Genomic DNA, 13,449 nt, shown 5'->3' on the forward strand with positions numbered 1-13,449 from the left:
TAGGAGAGAGAAAGAGAGAGGGGTGGGAGAGGGAGAGGGAGGGAGGGAGAGAGAGAAGGAAGGAGGAAACACTTTTGAAATAAAAAGCTTGTTGTTTGCGGAATCTGGCTGGGGGATATTATTTAGAACACAACGTTGACTCATAATTCCTTAGTGCTGAATTGTTTCTTAGGAAAAATTGTGGCGTTCAACAGCAAAGTCAAAAGAGCAGAGAACATGTGGTGATGGTAGGTTTATAAAATCCCCTGTCCACCCATACTTTTCTTTCTGTTTTAAAAGTTAGGATAAAGGTAAAGGTTCCCCTTGCACATATGTGCTAGTCATTCCCGACTCTAGGAGGCGGTGCTCATCTCCGTTTCAAAGCCAAAGAACCAGCACTCTCCGAAGATGTCTCCATGGTCATATGGCCAGCATGACTAAATGCCAAAGGTGCATGGAATGCTGTTACCTTCCCACCAAAGGTGGTTCCTATTTTTTCTACTCGCATTTTTTACATTTTTTCTGCTAGGGTGGCAGAAGCTGGGACCAGTAATAGGAGCTCACTCCGTTACACGGCGCTAGGGATTCGAACCGCTGAACTGCCAACCTTTCTGACTGACAAGCTCAGCAGCTTAGCCACTCAGCCACCGTGTCCCTTAAAAGTTAGGATAGACTGTCATAAATGGCCAATCATCAACTGTGTCCAACTTTGCAGGGAAGTTCTCTCTACTATGAATGGTCAACTTGGATCAGATGTGTCAAACTCAATTTCATTGAGGGTTGCATCAAGGTTGTGTTTGACCTCGGAGGGCCAGGGTGTGTGAGCAGCTGGGGGTGGGCATGGACCAGAGGTGGGTTTCAAAAATTTTTAGAACCTCTTCTGTAGGTGTGGCCTGCTTTGTGGGAGTGGCTTGCCAGCCATGTGACCGGGTGGGAGTGGCTTGCCGGCCATGTGACCGGGTGGGAGTGGCCAACTTAAAAAATGTGGTGAAACTCACTTAACAATGCTCTTGCTTAGCAACCAAAATGTTGGCTCAGAAACTCTGGCATTGAAGAGTGCAAGTCTTAAAGCTGTCAAGTTACAAGGCACCCCTAACCCTTTAGAAAAAAACCCCAGGGGTGTTCAAACTTGAAAGCTTTAAGACTTGTGGACTTCAACTCCCAGAATTCCTCCTCTCGCTCTTCATCTTGATGATGTGCGGACAGGTGGGGGGAGGGAGCTGGAACCGGTTCTAAACGGCACTGTAGATTTGTGGAACCTCTTCTACAGAAGAGGTAAGAATTGGCAGGAACCCACCCCTGGCGTGGACATGGTGGGCATTTGACACAAGCTCAAGATGCATTTTTCCCCTTCTCTTCTTTCAATCCACAGTTCTTTACTATACCCATTTTCCTATCTCTTCTACCAGATATTACAGGCAAACATTCATTACTTATTCTTCATACTCCACAAAACTTTTTACTTCTAAATTTATACCCCATTGTTTAATGGTAGATTGCTTTTCCAGGCAGAAAAGCTATTTATACTATTGTGTTTTTATTATTCAGCTCATAATAAAAATACAATAGCCTAAATAACTTGATAATACAAGATCTAACAGCAGAAGTAAATGTTCCGGATAGTAATTAGAAATGGCTGTCAATTGTAGATTGTTGATTGTAGATTAAATGGACCTGCAGTATGTAAAATCTGGCATTACATTGTATTATTAACATAGGATGTTGCTTGTTTTCTATCCAGATCAGGCTTGAGGCCACGTAATTTTAATCCAGTCCAACCCAATTGGGGCCCGTTTTCAGCTGGCAGTACAAAGGTGGTATTCAGCAGGTTCTGACCAGTTCTGGAGAAGCGATAGCAGAAATTTTGAGTAGTTTGGAGAACTGGTAAATACCACCTCTGACTGGTCCCGCTCCCATCTATTCTCTGCCTCCTGAGTCCCAGCTGATCGGGAGGGATGGGGATTTTGCAGTATCCTTCCCCTGCCACACCCACCAAGCCACTCCCACCAAGCCACACCACACCCACAGAACCGGTAGTAAAAAAAATTGAATCCCACCACTGCACCAGGGTGCTGCTGGAGGCCAAAAATGGGCCATGGGCCTTGAGTTTGACACCCCTGGCTTGGATTATGAATTCCAATCAATGACCTCTAAGGCAAGAGTAGAAAACCTGGTGTTCACCAAATATGTTTTGGACTTCAAAGCCCATCAGCCAGGACAACCCCGAGCAAATGATTGACTCTGAAGGTACCCTATACAGTAGAACCAATTTCGTCCATCCTCTGTACCCAAACAACCGCATCGGCTAGATTTCCACCTCACAATGCAGGAAGGAATTCACAACAATTTGTGATCAAAAATAATATTTTACAATCTGATTGCATTGAGATCAGGATTGTATAGGAAGTGAACCTACCGCTTCTTAAAAGATTTGTACATTTTATAATAGTAACTTTGATAAGTTAGCTGTCAGGGTTCCAAGTAACACCCCCAACGAAAGGCCCGACATTATCTTTTATAAGTTACGAGCTGTGGTGGTGCAGTGGTTAGAATGCAGTATTGCAGGCTAACTCTGCCCACTGCTAGAAGTTCGATCCTGACTGGTTCATGATTGACTCAGCCTTCCATCCTTTCGAGGTCGGTAAAACGAGGACCCAGGTTGTTGAGGACAATATGCTGACATTTGTAAACTGCTCAGAGAGTGCTATAAAGTATTGTGAAATGCTATATAAATCTAAGTGTTATTGCTATAATAGTTCTACATTTCCTTTTACTTTTTTTTTTATTCCTTACACCAATTGCTCGTCTTTAGTTGTGTTTTTTCTCCCATCAAACCTGTTTTGGAATCTGAGTATAAAAGCTAAAAGTATGAAACCTCATTCTGGCATGCTAATTTACTATTCCAACCAAAATCAATATACTTCGACACACCATCTTGGAAATCACTGTCAAAGGGAAAATTATCCACCCATCAGGGTGCTCTTTGATTGACAAGGTGTTTAAGAGATGGCTGTTTAGTATGCTTGTATTATTTTTTTTCATAACCAAATACTCCATCTGCATAAGGAAAAGTTGTGCAGAAGGTTAATTACCCATTGTCTGGTTAAAAAAAAGAGCTAAAACAAAGCAAGACTATTAACTTCTAAATATCAAAATAAAGTAATAATGATTGAACAAATATTCATGTTTTGAAAAGGCTTAGGTGGCCAGAAATGGGGTAAACAGAAAACATACTACTTATTTAAGCAAAAATAAAGCAATATGCTATTGCTGTCACTTTGGTAAACCATAAAAACCTGATAAAAAAATATTTACACATGGAGGATTTGTTTGTTTTTTTGTCTCTGCACCTACTAGTCAAAACCAAACTCCATGCTGTTCCAGGAGGCCAAGATTTTAACAATCAGACATTTCTCTTTCTTAATTAATAGAAATAAAAAGTCCACTATAGAAGAGGTTAAATATGCAGAGAAGGAATAGAACCTGGTGCATTTCTCTTTCTTCATCAATGCAAATAAAAACTCCACTATAAAAAGAGGGTAGATATGCAGAGAAGGAAGAAAAGCTGGTACATTGGGCAGGCACTTTAATACAATTTACAGAGTGAAAGGAAACTGAAAAACAAGATGGTTACAGCTGTGATGTAAGCAAGACTTGAAAAGATTTGTCTACTTTCCTAGAATAGGGGAATAATCTTCAGGCTAGCAGAAAAAGAAGCTGACAAGAGATTAATGTTGCAGTGAGAACATCCTATAAGCAGAGAAGGGTGAGGATCACAGTTTTTAAAATGTATCTGCCCTGATTTGTGTGCATTATAGATCAAAATACATCAGAAGCCCAGCTTTTTGCATGTTTGTGGGGGGGGGGGGATCACACATTGACGTAAGTCCAGTTTAGGAGATAAGTTGTCATTCCTTATAAGGAGGATATAGCTATAAGGATATTAAAGTTTTTAGAAAGGCAAAGAGTGAAAAGGGGGGGGGATTAAGGAAAAGCATAGCAATAGCAATAGGACTTAGACTTATATACCACTTTATAGTGCCATTTTTACATGCTTTTGAACTGCTAGGTTGGCAGAAGCCAGGACAAATAACAGGAGCTCACTCCATTACACGACGCTAGGGATTCGAACTGCCAAACTGCCGACCTTTCTGATCGACAAGCTCAGCATCTTAGTCACTGCGTCCCTTTTGACCCAAGAATACGGTAGATCAAAAATGGGATGTGAGCACTTCTTCTCTACAAGAAGAAGCAATGAATGGAAACTTCTGACAAGAAGCAATGAATGGAAACCAATCAAGGAGAGAAGCAACCTGGAACTCAGGAGGAATTTCCTGACAGTGAGAACAATTAATCAGCAGAACGACTTGCCTCCAGAAATTGTGGGTGCTTCGACCCTGGAGGTTTTAAAGAAGAGATTGGACAACCATTTGTCTGAAACGGTATAAGGTTTCCTGCCTGAGCAAGGGGTTGGACTAGAAGACCTCCAAGGTGCCTTCCAACTCTGTTGTTCTGGCTCATGGGAGGACCGTACGTCGTACCGGAACTTTGGCAATCCCAATACTCCAGAAATTAAGCTTCCTTTGCTTGTTGTGTTTCCACTTCATGCTGTTGTGCCATATTGATGAGGCCAGCCCAGCCCTGTGGGAAACAGATATATGGTATCTTAGTGTAAGAAGATGCTGTTTTCTAACCCAGTCACTCTTCATTATCACAGCAGGTGACAGAATTTCTGAGTGAAGCTTCCAGGGAATGTTTATGAGATGGTGTGTTGTCTGGAGGTGGGTAATTTTGATCATCAGCCGATTATGAAGATGAATCACAGAATCTATTAATCATGGAAAGGCAGGGAAGAGAAGAAGCTTGCCTTTGCTTCGCTTATTCTAGAAAACAGGTTCCTTCATTCCTTCTTCTCTATTCACCCCTTGCGTATTCATTGCTCATTAAAAAAAAAATCCTCTCTCTTGTTGGAGCAGATGCAGCTGTGATATGAAAGTAAGTGTTCTGACCGAGGCTTCCCAAGAGCATGAAGCAAACGCCCAACAAAAACCCCTTTTCTTAATGGACTGTGAATTCTGCTCATTCACATCCAGCAAAGTCTTTCAAGGGAGGATTTACAGCCACAGACCTTCTCTGGCTTGGAGAGCTGCCGGGCCGATCTCTGCAAAACTTGGCAAGGAGTCTTGGAGAGTCACATACCAATTAAGCAAACTAATTGTCTCCTGCAAACTCCACTCCCCTTTTGCTCCTCTTTTATTTCCTCTGGGAGGGGCCATTCATCGTTCACCTGTGGCCTTACTCCCAAGTCGACCCCTGCTCTTTAGCGGTTCCCTTTGTCTGGCAACTCTGCTCATGTGCACCCTGGGAATAGGCTCCATCTGTTCGTCTGCCCCACTGATGTCTGACTCTGAAGGCAGCTGATAACTGGCCTATGGCTCTGGCCCCCTCTCTGCCTCCAACGCAGAGCCCTCACCAGAACCTTCCCCAGACTGCAGGACTGGCCCATGTTCCTCCCCAACCTCCTCACTGTCTGTATCTGCTGCCAGCTCCGTTGGCTGCTGGTGGGCCACAACAGTAAGTTTCCTCTGCAGTGAATGGATTTACATCCTGCACTTAGCCCCAATGTGGTTGGTCTGTCACCTGATGTGTTTTGTGAATGCAGCCATTATGGACCACAATTTCTGGCTTAGTAATTGTACAAAACCCAGCCAACCTTGGTTTAGTCAGTAAACCAAATGGTTGTATTTACAATACAGGCTAAAGGTATCTTACATGGGATTGGATTAGTATGAGATTCGGTTCCCTTGGGCAACCCCAGTTGTTGTCCCCTGACCAGTTGTTCCTGACTCTTGGGGCAGTGCTCATCTCTGTCTCTTGGCCAAAGAAGCCAGCATTGTCCAATGGTATTTTCCATGGCTGTGTGGCCAGCATCACTATATGCTGAGGTCAATGGACTGCTGTTATCGTCCCACCAAAGTGGTACCTATTGATCTACTCACCTTTTACATGCTTTTGAACTGCTAGATGGGCAGGAGCTTGGGCAAGTATGGGAGTTCATCCCATCACATGGCACTTGAGTCTTGAACTGCCAACCTTTCGGTCAACAAGCTAAGAGTCTTAACTACTAGGCCACAATGCCCCCACCCCCCCATAGCCTTATTACTATTATACATACTATATAGATCTTTTAAAAGCATGTACAGGTGACAGCACAAGGTTCAAGAGGAATGGCTGCATTTCTGTAAGATCTCATTGGCTTGATCTCTAAGATATGTCAAGATGACCATGCCAGAATGCACTTTAAGTTCTGCCATATCAGTTAAAAACCCAACTGTTACAATCATGCAACATATTAAACCTGGTTAGCTATATCCTTGGTTATTGAACTGTAATATAGTTGGATTTGCAACTCCAGGTCATTTAGTTAGTTTTTATATTCAATGTACCACGTAACACAACAAAAATGGATTAATTATCTAGACAGGTGCTCAATAAAAACATTTGTGCCTCTGTATTTTAGTTCTTTGCATAACTCACATCTTTTAAATGATTTCCTTTCATATGCAAAGTGAGATTAAGATACATTCAAGGGTGAGTAAAAAGAACTATAAATTGCATGCCAGAGGCAAAGCGAAGGAAAGAAGGAAGTATGGGGGGAAACGTTATTATATACCGTATTTATTTATTGCTTAAGCGAGCCCATGTCAGAAATGCCGACTGATTGCTGGATTGTTAAACAGGAACTTTTCTTGCCAAAGTGGCAAATAAAGAATTGGGATCCCAAGAGTGTTATAATTTATTATATAAATATAATTTATAATTTATTCATTCAGCCATATAATATTATAATTTACCAAAAATGGTATCTTTCTTTTCTTTGCATAAGCATATAATTTTGTTGTTAGCATTGTTAAATAACTGAGACTCGATATTCTTGCTGGTCTACAGCAAATCGCCTGATCTACCAGTATATCCAGCTCTCCTTACCTGTTGCCCAACCCAAATCGAAAGAGTAATCAAGGTGAAAGTAAATAATAGCGCAATTGTCCAATCAAGCTAACCTTCCACCGGTTACTGGAAGGGAAAAGGGGAATGCATGACCTCACATTTGCATCAGCAAATTACTCAGTTACTTAATTACTTAATGAAATTAATTACTGCTTCCTTAATTGCTGAATAGGAAGTTGGATCCAGATTTGGGTCAGAATAACAGGCCAAGGGATAGCCAACCTATCAGAGAAACTGAAATATCTTTTATTTCTGGCATTAGCATCATGCATAACTACAAGTCTAAGGTAATGTTTTTTGGGGATCTTTGAAAGTGTGCCATCTGTGTTTCGACGAAGGGTCAACCTGACCCCATCCCTCGGCCCACTTGCCATGGCCAACTTGTATGGTCAACTCATTGTGGGACAACTCGCCATGGCCAATCCGCCGTACGACAAAAGTTATACTTTTGCTACAGGACAAAAGTTACACTAATATCAAAGAAATGGTGGCAGTCAGCGTGAGCTTAAATGAACTCCAGAGGATGATAGAGTACAGGAAGTCCTGGAGGAGCATTGTCCATGGGGTCGCGATGGGTCGGACACGACTTCACAACTAACAATAACAACAACCTACACACATTTTATGCATTTAATCCTCTCACTTTCCTGCAAGATTTCCAGTATATCAAATAGTCATATTTTATTTTCATTGTACTCTGTATTTCAGTTTGCTAAGTTATATCCGGCCTTTGCCCCAGAAGCCGAAATAATAGACCTGACATTCCTGTGGTTTTTCTTTTGTATTTCTGCTTACACCAGTTCTGGATAAGGCCAAGGAAATATTTGGCACTGGTTCGCCAATACTGAGCTTTCAAATCAATTGAGGCAAAGTGCTGTATAGATCCACTGAACTATGAAGGGAAACGTGAAGGCTCCTTCTAGTGAAATATCTTCATTTCCGTCCCTATTATAACTCTTGATGGGTTTCTCTACAGCTTGATTTAATGCTCTTCCTACAGCAACTTTGGAGGCCGGTTCAACAAAATTCCATATGCAGAGGCTTTGTTGCTTTGAATTAGGAGAAAATTGAATGTTTTTGCTAGGCCTATCTAAGCCAAAGCTGCTTTGGCTGCTTTTGAAAATAAAAATGCTTAGTCAATCAGAGGAATTGCGCTTTAGAGAAGACCCAGATCCCACATTCACCTACTGAGTCGCCAAATCACGCTACTTAGCAACAAGGATGCACCATCAAAAAGACACCATCGTAGGACAAGATGACTAATCTGGATTTATTTATAACCGAGTGTGCATTAAAAAGACAAAGTTTATGTCTCTGTAAGGCTGTCTGATTTTGATCTATGACTAGAATAGTTTTCCTGCTGGTGATTATGAACATTCCTCTCTCTCTCAACAATCAACCTGCGGTGAAAGTTGGGCTAAGAGAAAATGAGAATGCAGAGTAACAGAGTTGGAAGAGATCTTGGAGGTCTTCTAGTCCAACCTCCTGCTCACAGGCAGGAAACCCTATAAACCATTTCAGACAGTTGGTCGACTAATCCCTTCTTAAAAGCTTCCAGTGTTGGAGCATTTACAGCTTCTGTTGTGAATGAGAAAGGCAAATATAATGGGTCATGTTGTGGCCTGTAAACAGCCAGCAGAACTGGCAGCAGATTCGAACAGTGAGGAGGTTGGGGAGGAACAGGGTCCAGTCCTGGAATCTGGGGAAGGCTCTGAGGAGGGCTCTGTGTCGGAGGCAGAGAGGGGGCCAGAGCCGTCTGACAGTTATCAGCTGCCTTCAGAGTCAGACATCAGTGAGGCAGAAGAACAGCTGGAGCCTGTTCCCAGTGTGCGCATGCGGATTGAAGTCCACAAGTCTTAAAGTTCCCAAGTTTGGACACCCCTGCCCTAAGCGAATCACATTTGAATCCCACCACTGCATATGTCCATTGGCCATGCTTGGTGTGGAGGATGAGAATCAGAGCTCTGGTGAACTCTCTGATTTGAGATGGACTTTTGTACCTGATTTGAGATGGACTTTTGTGAGATTGACTCAGTCAATCTCTCCACGTGCCTCAAATTGCTCCTGACAAGTAGAGGAGACCCTGGATTTGCAACTGTTCATTTAATGCCTGTTGAATGTTTCGACAGCACGGGAAAAAAGTGACTTACAATCAGTCCTTACAATTGTCACAGCACTTTACCACGTTATATTACCTTGGTAATGGCCACCCTTGGAATACAGCAATCAGTTTTGGTTGCCACGATGTAGAAAAGATGTGGAGACTCTAAAAAGAGTGCAGAGAAGAGCAACAAAGAGGATTAGGGGACTGGAGGCTGAAACATATGAAGAACGGTTGCAGGAACTGGGTATGTCTAGTTTAATGAAAAGAAGGCCTAGAGGAGACATGATACCGGGCTTCCGATATCTCAGGGGCTGCCACAAAGAAGAGGGAGTCAAGCTATTCTCCAAAGCACCTGAGGGCAGGACAAGAAGCAATGGGTGGAAACTGATCAAAGAGAGAAGCAACTTAGAACTGAGGAGAAATTTCCTGACAGTTAGAACAATTACTCAGTGGAACAACTTGCCTCCAGAAGTTGTGAATGCTCCAACACTGGAAGTTTTTAAGAAGATGTTGGATAACCATTTGTCTGAAGTAGTATGCGGTTTCTTGCCTAAGCAGAGGGTTGGGCTAGAAGACCTCTAAGGTCCCTTCCAACTCTGTTATTCTATTATTCTATCCCCCCCCCAGTCATCTAATCAAAATACTATCATGCCTTAATCCCATCACCCTGGAGCTGAAGGGGGGAGATGTTTGTTATGTAGAATAGACTGGCTCAGGCCTTTTAATGGCCCATTGACAAAGGTGGGGTCTATTAACAGTGATTCTGTTTCCTGCCTAAAAACATGTTTCTCCATTTCTTATCCAGGGAAATATAATATTCTGCCTTTTCAATATTTCCCAGGATATTTTATTTTTCTAAGAGAAGGGTGGGTTTTAACTTCCTACAGTTAGGTGCCACCTCCATATCAAGGATTAGAGGCAAATCCTCCATTTTGATCCTTCGGTGTGCACAGTTAAGGAACGCTGACAATTTTTTTGTCATCGGTTTTGAAGCTCTGTATTCTCTCCCTGCAACCCGGATCTCCAAAGCCCTTGGCTCTGCTTTATCAAGTGTCCTTTCACACTTATGGAGCTGTCAGATAAATTTAAATGAGATGTGGACATCCTTAAACAGAGGCTTTAAGTGCCTGGCTGAGTGTCCCTCTAAATAACAATCAGAAACTTTCAATTCCTTTCTTAATAACTGTTCCAAGCCAAAACAGATAGAACTGCTGACTGGGATTGTTGGCAATGCTCAGAGCCAGAGCTTAGCGCATTGAAAAAGCTTTGATTGGAAACATATTTTATCTGTTGATGCATTGCTACCAGGTCACTTAATATTCGGAACAAACTGTGGGGGTATGTGCGCGTCTCTAAAGTTTTTTTTTTTTTAAATGCTCCGTCCCTTGTAGGAGAGGCTTACTCCACAGCCAAGGAAGATTTCTGCTGCTGTCATCAGATTTAATAATGACCACCAATTTAGCCTCCAAAAACAGGATTCTGTCGATAGTTGATGATCGAGCAATCAGTGGCTTTTAATCTTAACAACTGTTTATTACCTGCTGATTCACAGGTGCTGTATATTAAGTCCCAGTTACTGGGGACTGATAGTGAAAGGGAGTGATTGCTTCGGAATGCCCTGATTGCATCTCACCAGCCATCAAAAGGACCCAGAATTCTGGACTAGATAAGTCCTTGGCCTTATCAGAGTTCTGCTTTCATTCATCAATCTGTAAGATGTGCTGCATTTTTAAAAAAAACATGTTTTGAGAGCAAGGTCTGATTCTCTTCTCTTCCGCAAGTTTTTTTTGTTTATGATTCGAAAAATCCACCAGGCATTTAGACATTCTAGAGGTTCCTTCCAAATAATAGCTGCTGATGCTTGTATGGGCTTGAAAGACCAAGTGATTTATGGCTGTCCTATCTTCTTTCGCAGACGCAGCTGCTTGTCTTATCAGATGGCATGGCACGCCAAGCAGGTGGGCTGCAATAATTTTAGGTGTGAGGCTGACACACTTGTGTAAAATAAATGCGTGGACCTGTAAAATAAAATGAAGCTTTGTAAAGCATGAGAGATGTCACTTATGTGCCTCCCATCACAACCTGAGGACAGAGTAGCTCTGCCCGTAACATCATGCTTAAGGAGGCAGAATACTAGATTGACTAGATCACTGCAGTTGTAACGTGAATCGGGGGGTCTCCAACCATGGTAACTCTAAGTGTTGTGGACTTCAACTCTCAGAGCTCTGCAGCCAACAAAGCTGGCTGAAGAATTCTGGGAGTTTGCAAGTCTTAAAGTTGCAAAGGTTGGAGACTCCTGAAGTAAACCATGTGGCCATTAAGTAAATCCGGCTTCCCCCCATTGAATTTGCTTGTCGGAAGCCAGCTGCGGAGGTCACAAATGGGGATGACGTGACCCTAGGATGCAGAAACCAGTGGTCAATCCACGCCTGTTGCTAAGCACCCGAATTTTGATCATATGATCGGGGGGACGCTGAGAAAATCACAAGTGAGAAGGACAGGCCTAAATCCCTCCTTTCTTCAGCGCTTCAAATGGATGCTAAACCAATGATGAACTTGTAGTAGTTCAGACATCTATCATAGGTGATAAATAATTCTTACTTCTGTGTTTAAAGGCTCACGGAGTACAGATATAAAGGCTATAAATGAACTAATTGTCTCCTGCAAACTCCACTCCCCTTTCGCTCCTCTTTTACTTCCTCTGGGAGGGGGCCATTCATCATCCACCTGTGGCCTTACTCCCAAGTTGACCCCCTCTTCTCTAGCTGTTCCCTTCATCTGGCAACTCTGCGCATGTGCACGCTGGGAACAGGCTCCAGCTGTTCGGCTGCTTCACCGATGTCTGACTCCGAAGGCAGCTGATAACTGTCAGATGGCTCTGGCCCCCTCTCTGCCTCTGACACAGAGCCCTCATCAGAGCCTTCCCCAGACTCCAGGACTGGCCCATGTTCCTCCTCAACTTCCTCACTGTCCGAATCTGCTGCTCCACTTCATTGGTGGGTCACAACAGACTACCTGTATTAATTTCCTGCTACTAATTTCAAATACTTTTTTTTTTTAAAAAAGCATCGGTTATGAATAGACTTGCTTTCTGACTTATTCTGGTCTCCGGAGCGTCATTTTCCACCGCCCCCATTCCAGAAAAAGCTTCTTCTCAAAAGACTTTTTTCTTAATTCCAAAGAGGAAAGAAAGGCCTTTTCTCTCTGCTCCCAACCCCCCTCTGGCAAATTGAGATAATTCTCCTAATCTACAAGAAGGAGCAACCACGGAGTGTAATAGTCAAAAGATAAAAGGAAACGGCACAAATCCTTCAGTCCTGCACCTTTCAGGATGTCAGAAAGTGTTTTAATTTACGGGACTGCCCTCGGCAGCCAGACCTGGCTGAAAGACCAATAAAGACACATATTCTCTCTTTCTCTTCCGTGATCTTGGAGGGAAGCGCCCCAATGACAGAGGGAAGCTCGCTGTGTGTTTCTGTGATGCCGGAGAAACTCGGAGAAAATAGCTAACACAGCCCTAACACTAAAAGAAAGCAGCAGCTTTATGCATCAGTGATCAGAGGGAGTGCATAACCTGGGCCATTAAGAAAGATGGAGTTAATAAATAATTCCACATGAAATTGGCGTAATGGGGGTCTATTGTCTGGAGAGGAAATGGAAGCTCCGGGGCTGTATTCTCTTTTTCTTCTTAACCGTTTCAAATTCATTTCTGATTCATGTTGGACAGAAGATAAAGAAATTTACAAATCTGTTTGATGCAGAATAGACTAGAATGGAATAGAATAATATAGCGAACTAGCGTTGCCCGCATATTTATTTATAGGGGAATATGTCCGGACCAAATGTAATTTCTAATGTTGGATTTTCCCCCTTACCAGAGGGAGCCCCCTTGTGGAGTACTGTGAAGCCGTTACCATGGCAATTGCACTGAGCTGCACAGTAGAAGTCATTTTACGGCAGTACAGCAGAAGCCCTTTTAAGGCACAACAGGCTTTATCTTAACAGAACACACACACCAAGGGGTTTTAGGGGTGTCATACCCCCACAGTATTTTTCTCCAGAGAGTAAGTCATCTTTGTAACAAGTTTGGTTGAAATTGCTCGAAGCGTTCCAGAGTTCTGCTGGAACATACACACAGAGAGGTGTGTGTGTGTGTGTGTGTGTGTGTGTGTGTGTGTGTATGTATGTATGTATACACACACACACTGTGTGTGTATAGATAGATAGATAGATAGATAGATAGATAGATAGATAGATACATAGATACATACATAGATAGATAGATAGATAGATAGATAGATAGATAGATAGATGATAGATAGATGATAGATAGATGATAGATAGATAGATAGATAGAT

At 42.6% G+C, this 13,449-nt stretch overlaps 1 protein-coding gene across 1 annotated transcript in view; it reads right to left on the reverse strand.

Moving 5' to 3' along the window:
- Positions 1–537: 537 nt before the first annotated feature.
- The window catches only part of ADAMTS8 (ADAM metallopeptidase with thrombospondin type 1 motif 8), a 489,092-nt gene continuing 476,180 nt past the window's right edge, over positions 538–13,449 (reverse strand). The window contains exon 10 of the transcript XR_014176079.1: positions 538–578. The gene's annotated coding sequence lies outside the window, so the exon portion shown is untranslated. The remainder of the gene's footprint in view (positions 579–13,449) is intronic.

The sequence above is a fragment of the Natrix helvetica genome (genome assembly GCF_964273705.1).
Source record: "Natrix helvetica genome assembly, chromosome: 8".
Classification (NCBI taxonomy): domain Eukaryota; kingdom Metazoa; phylum Chordata; class Lepidosauria; order Squamata; family Natricidae; genus Natrix; species Natrix helvetica.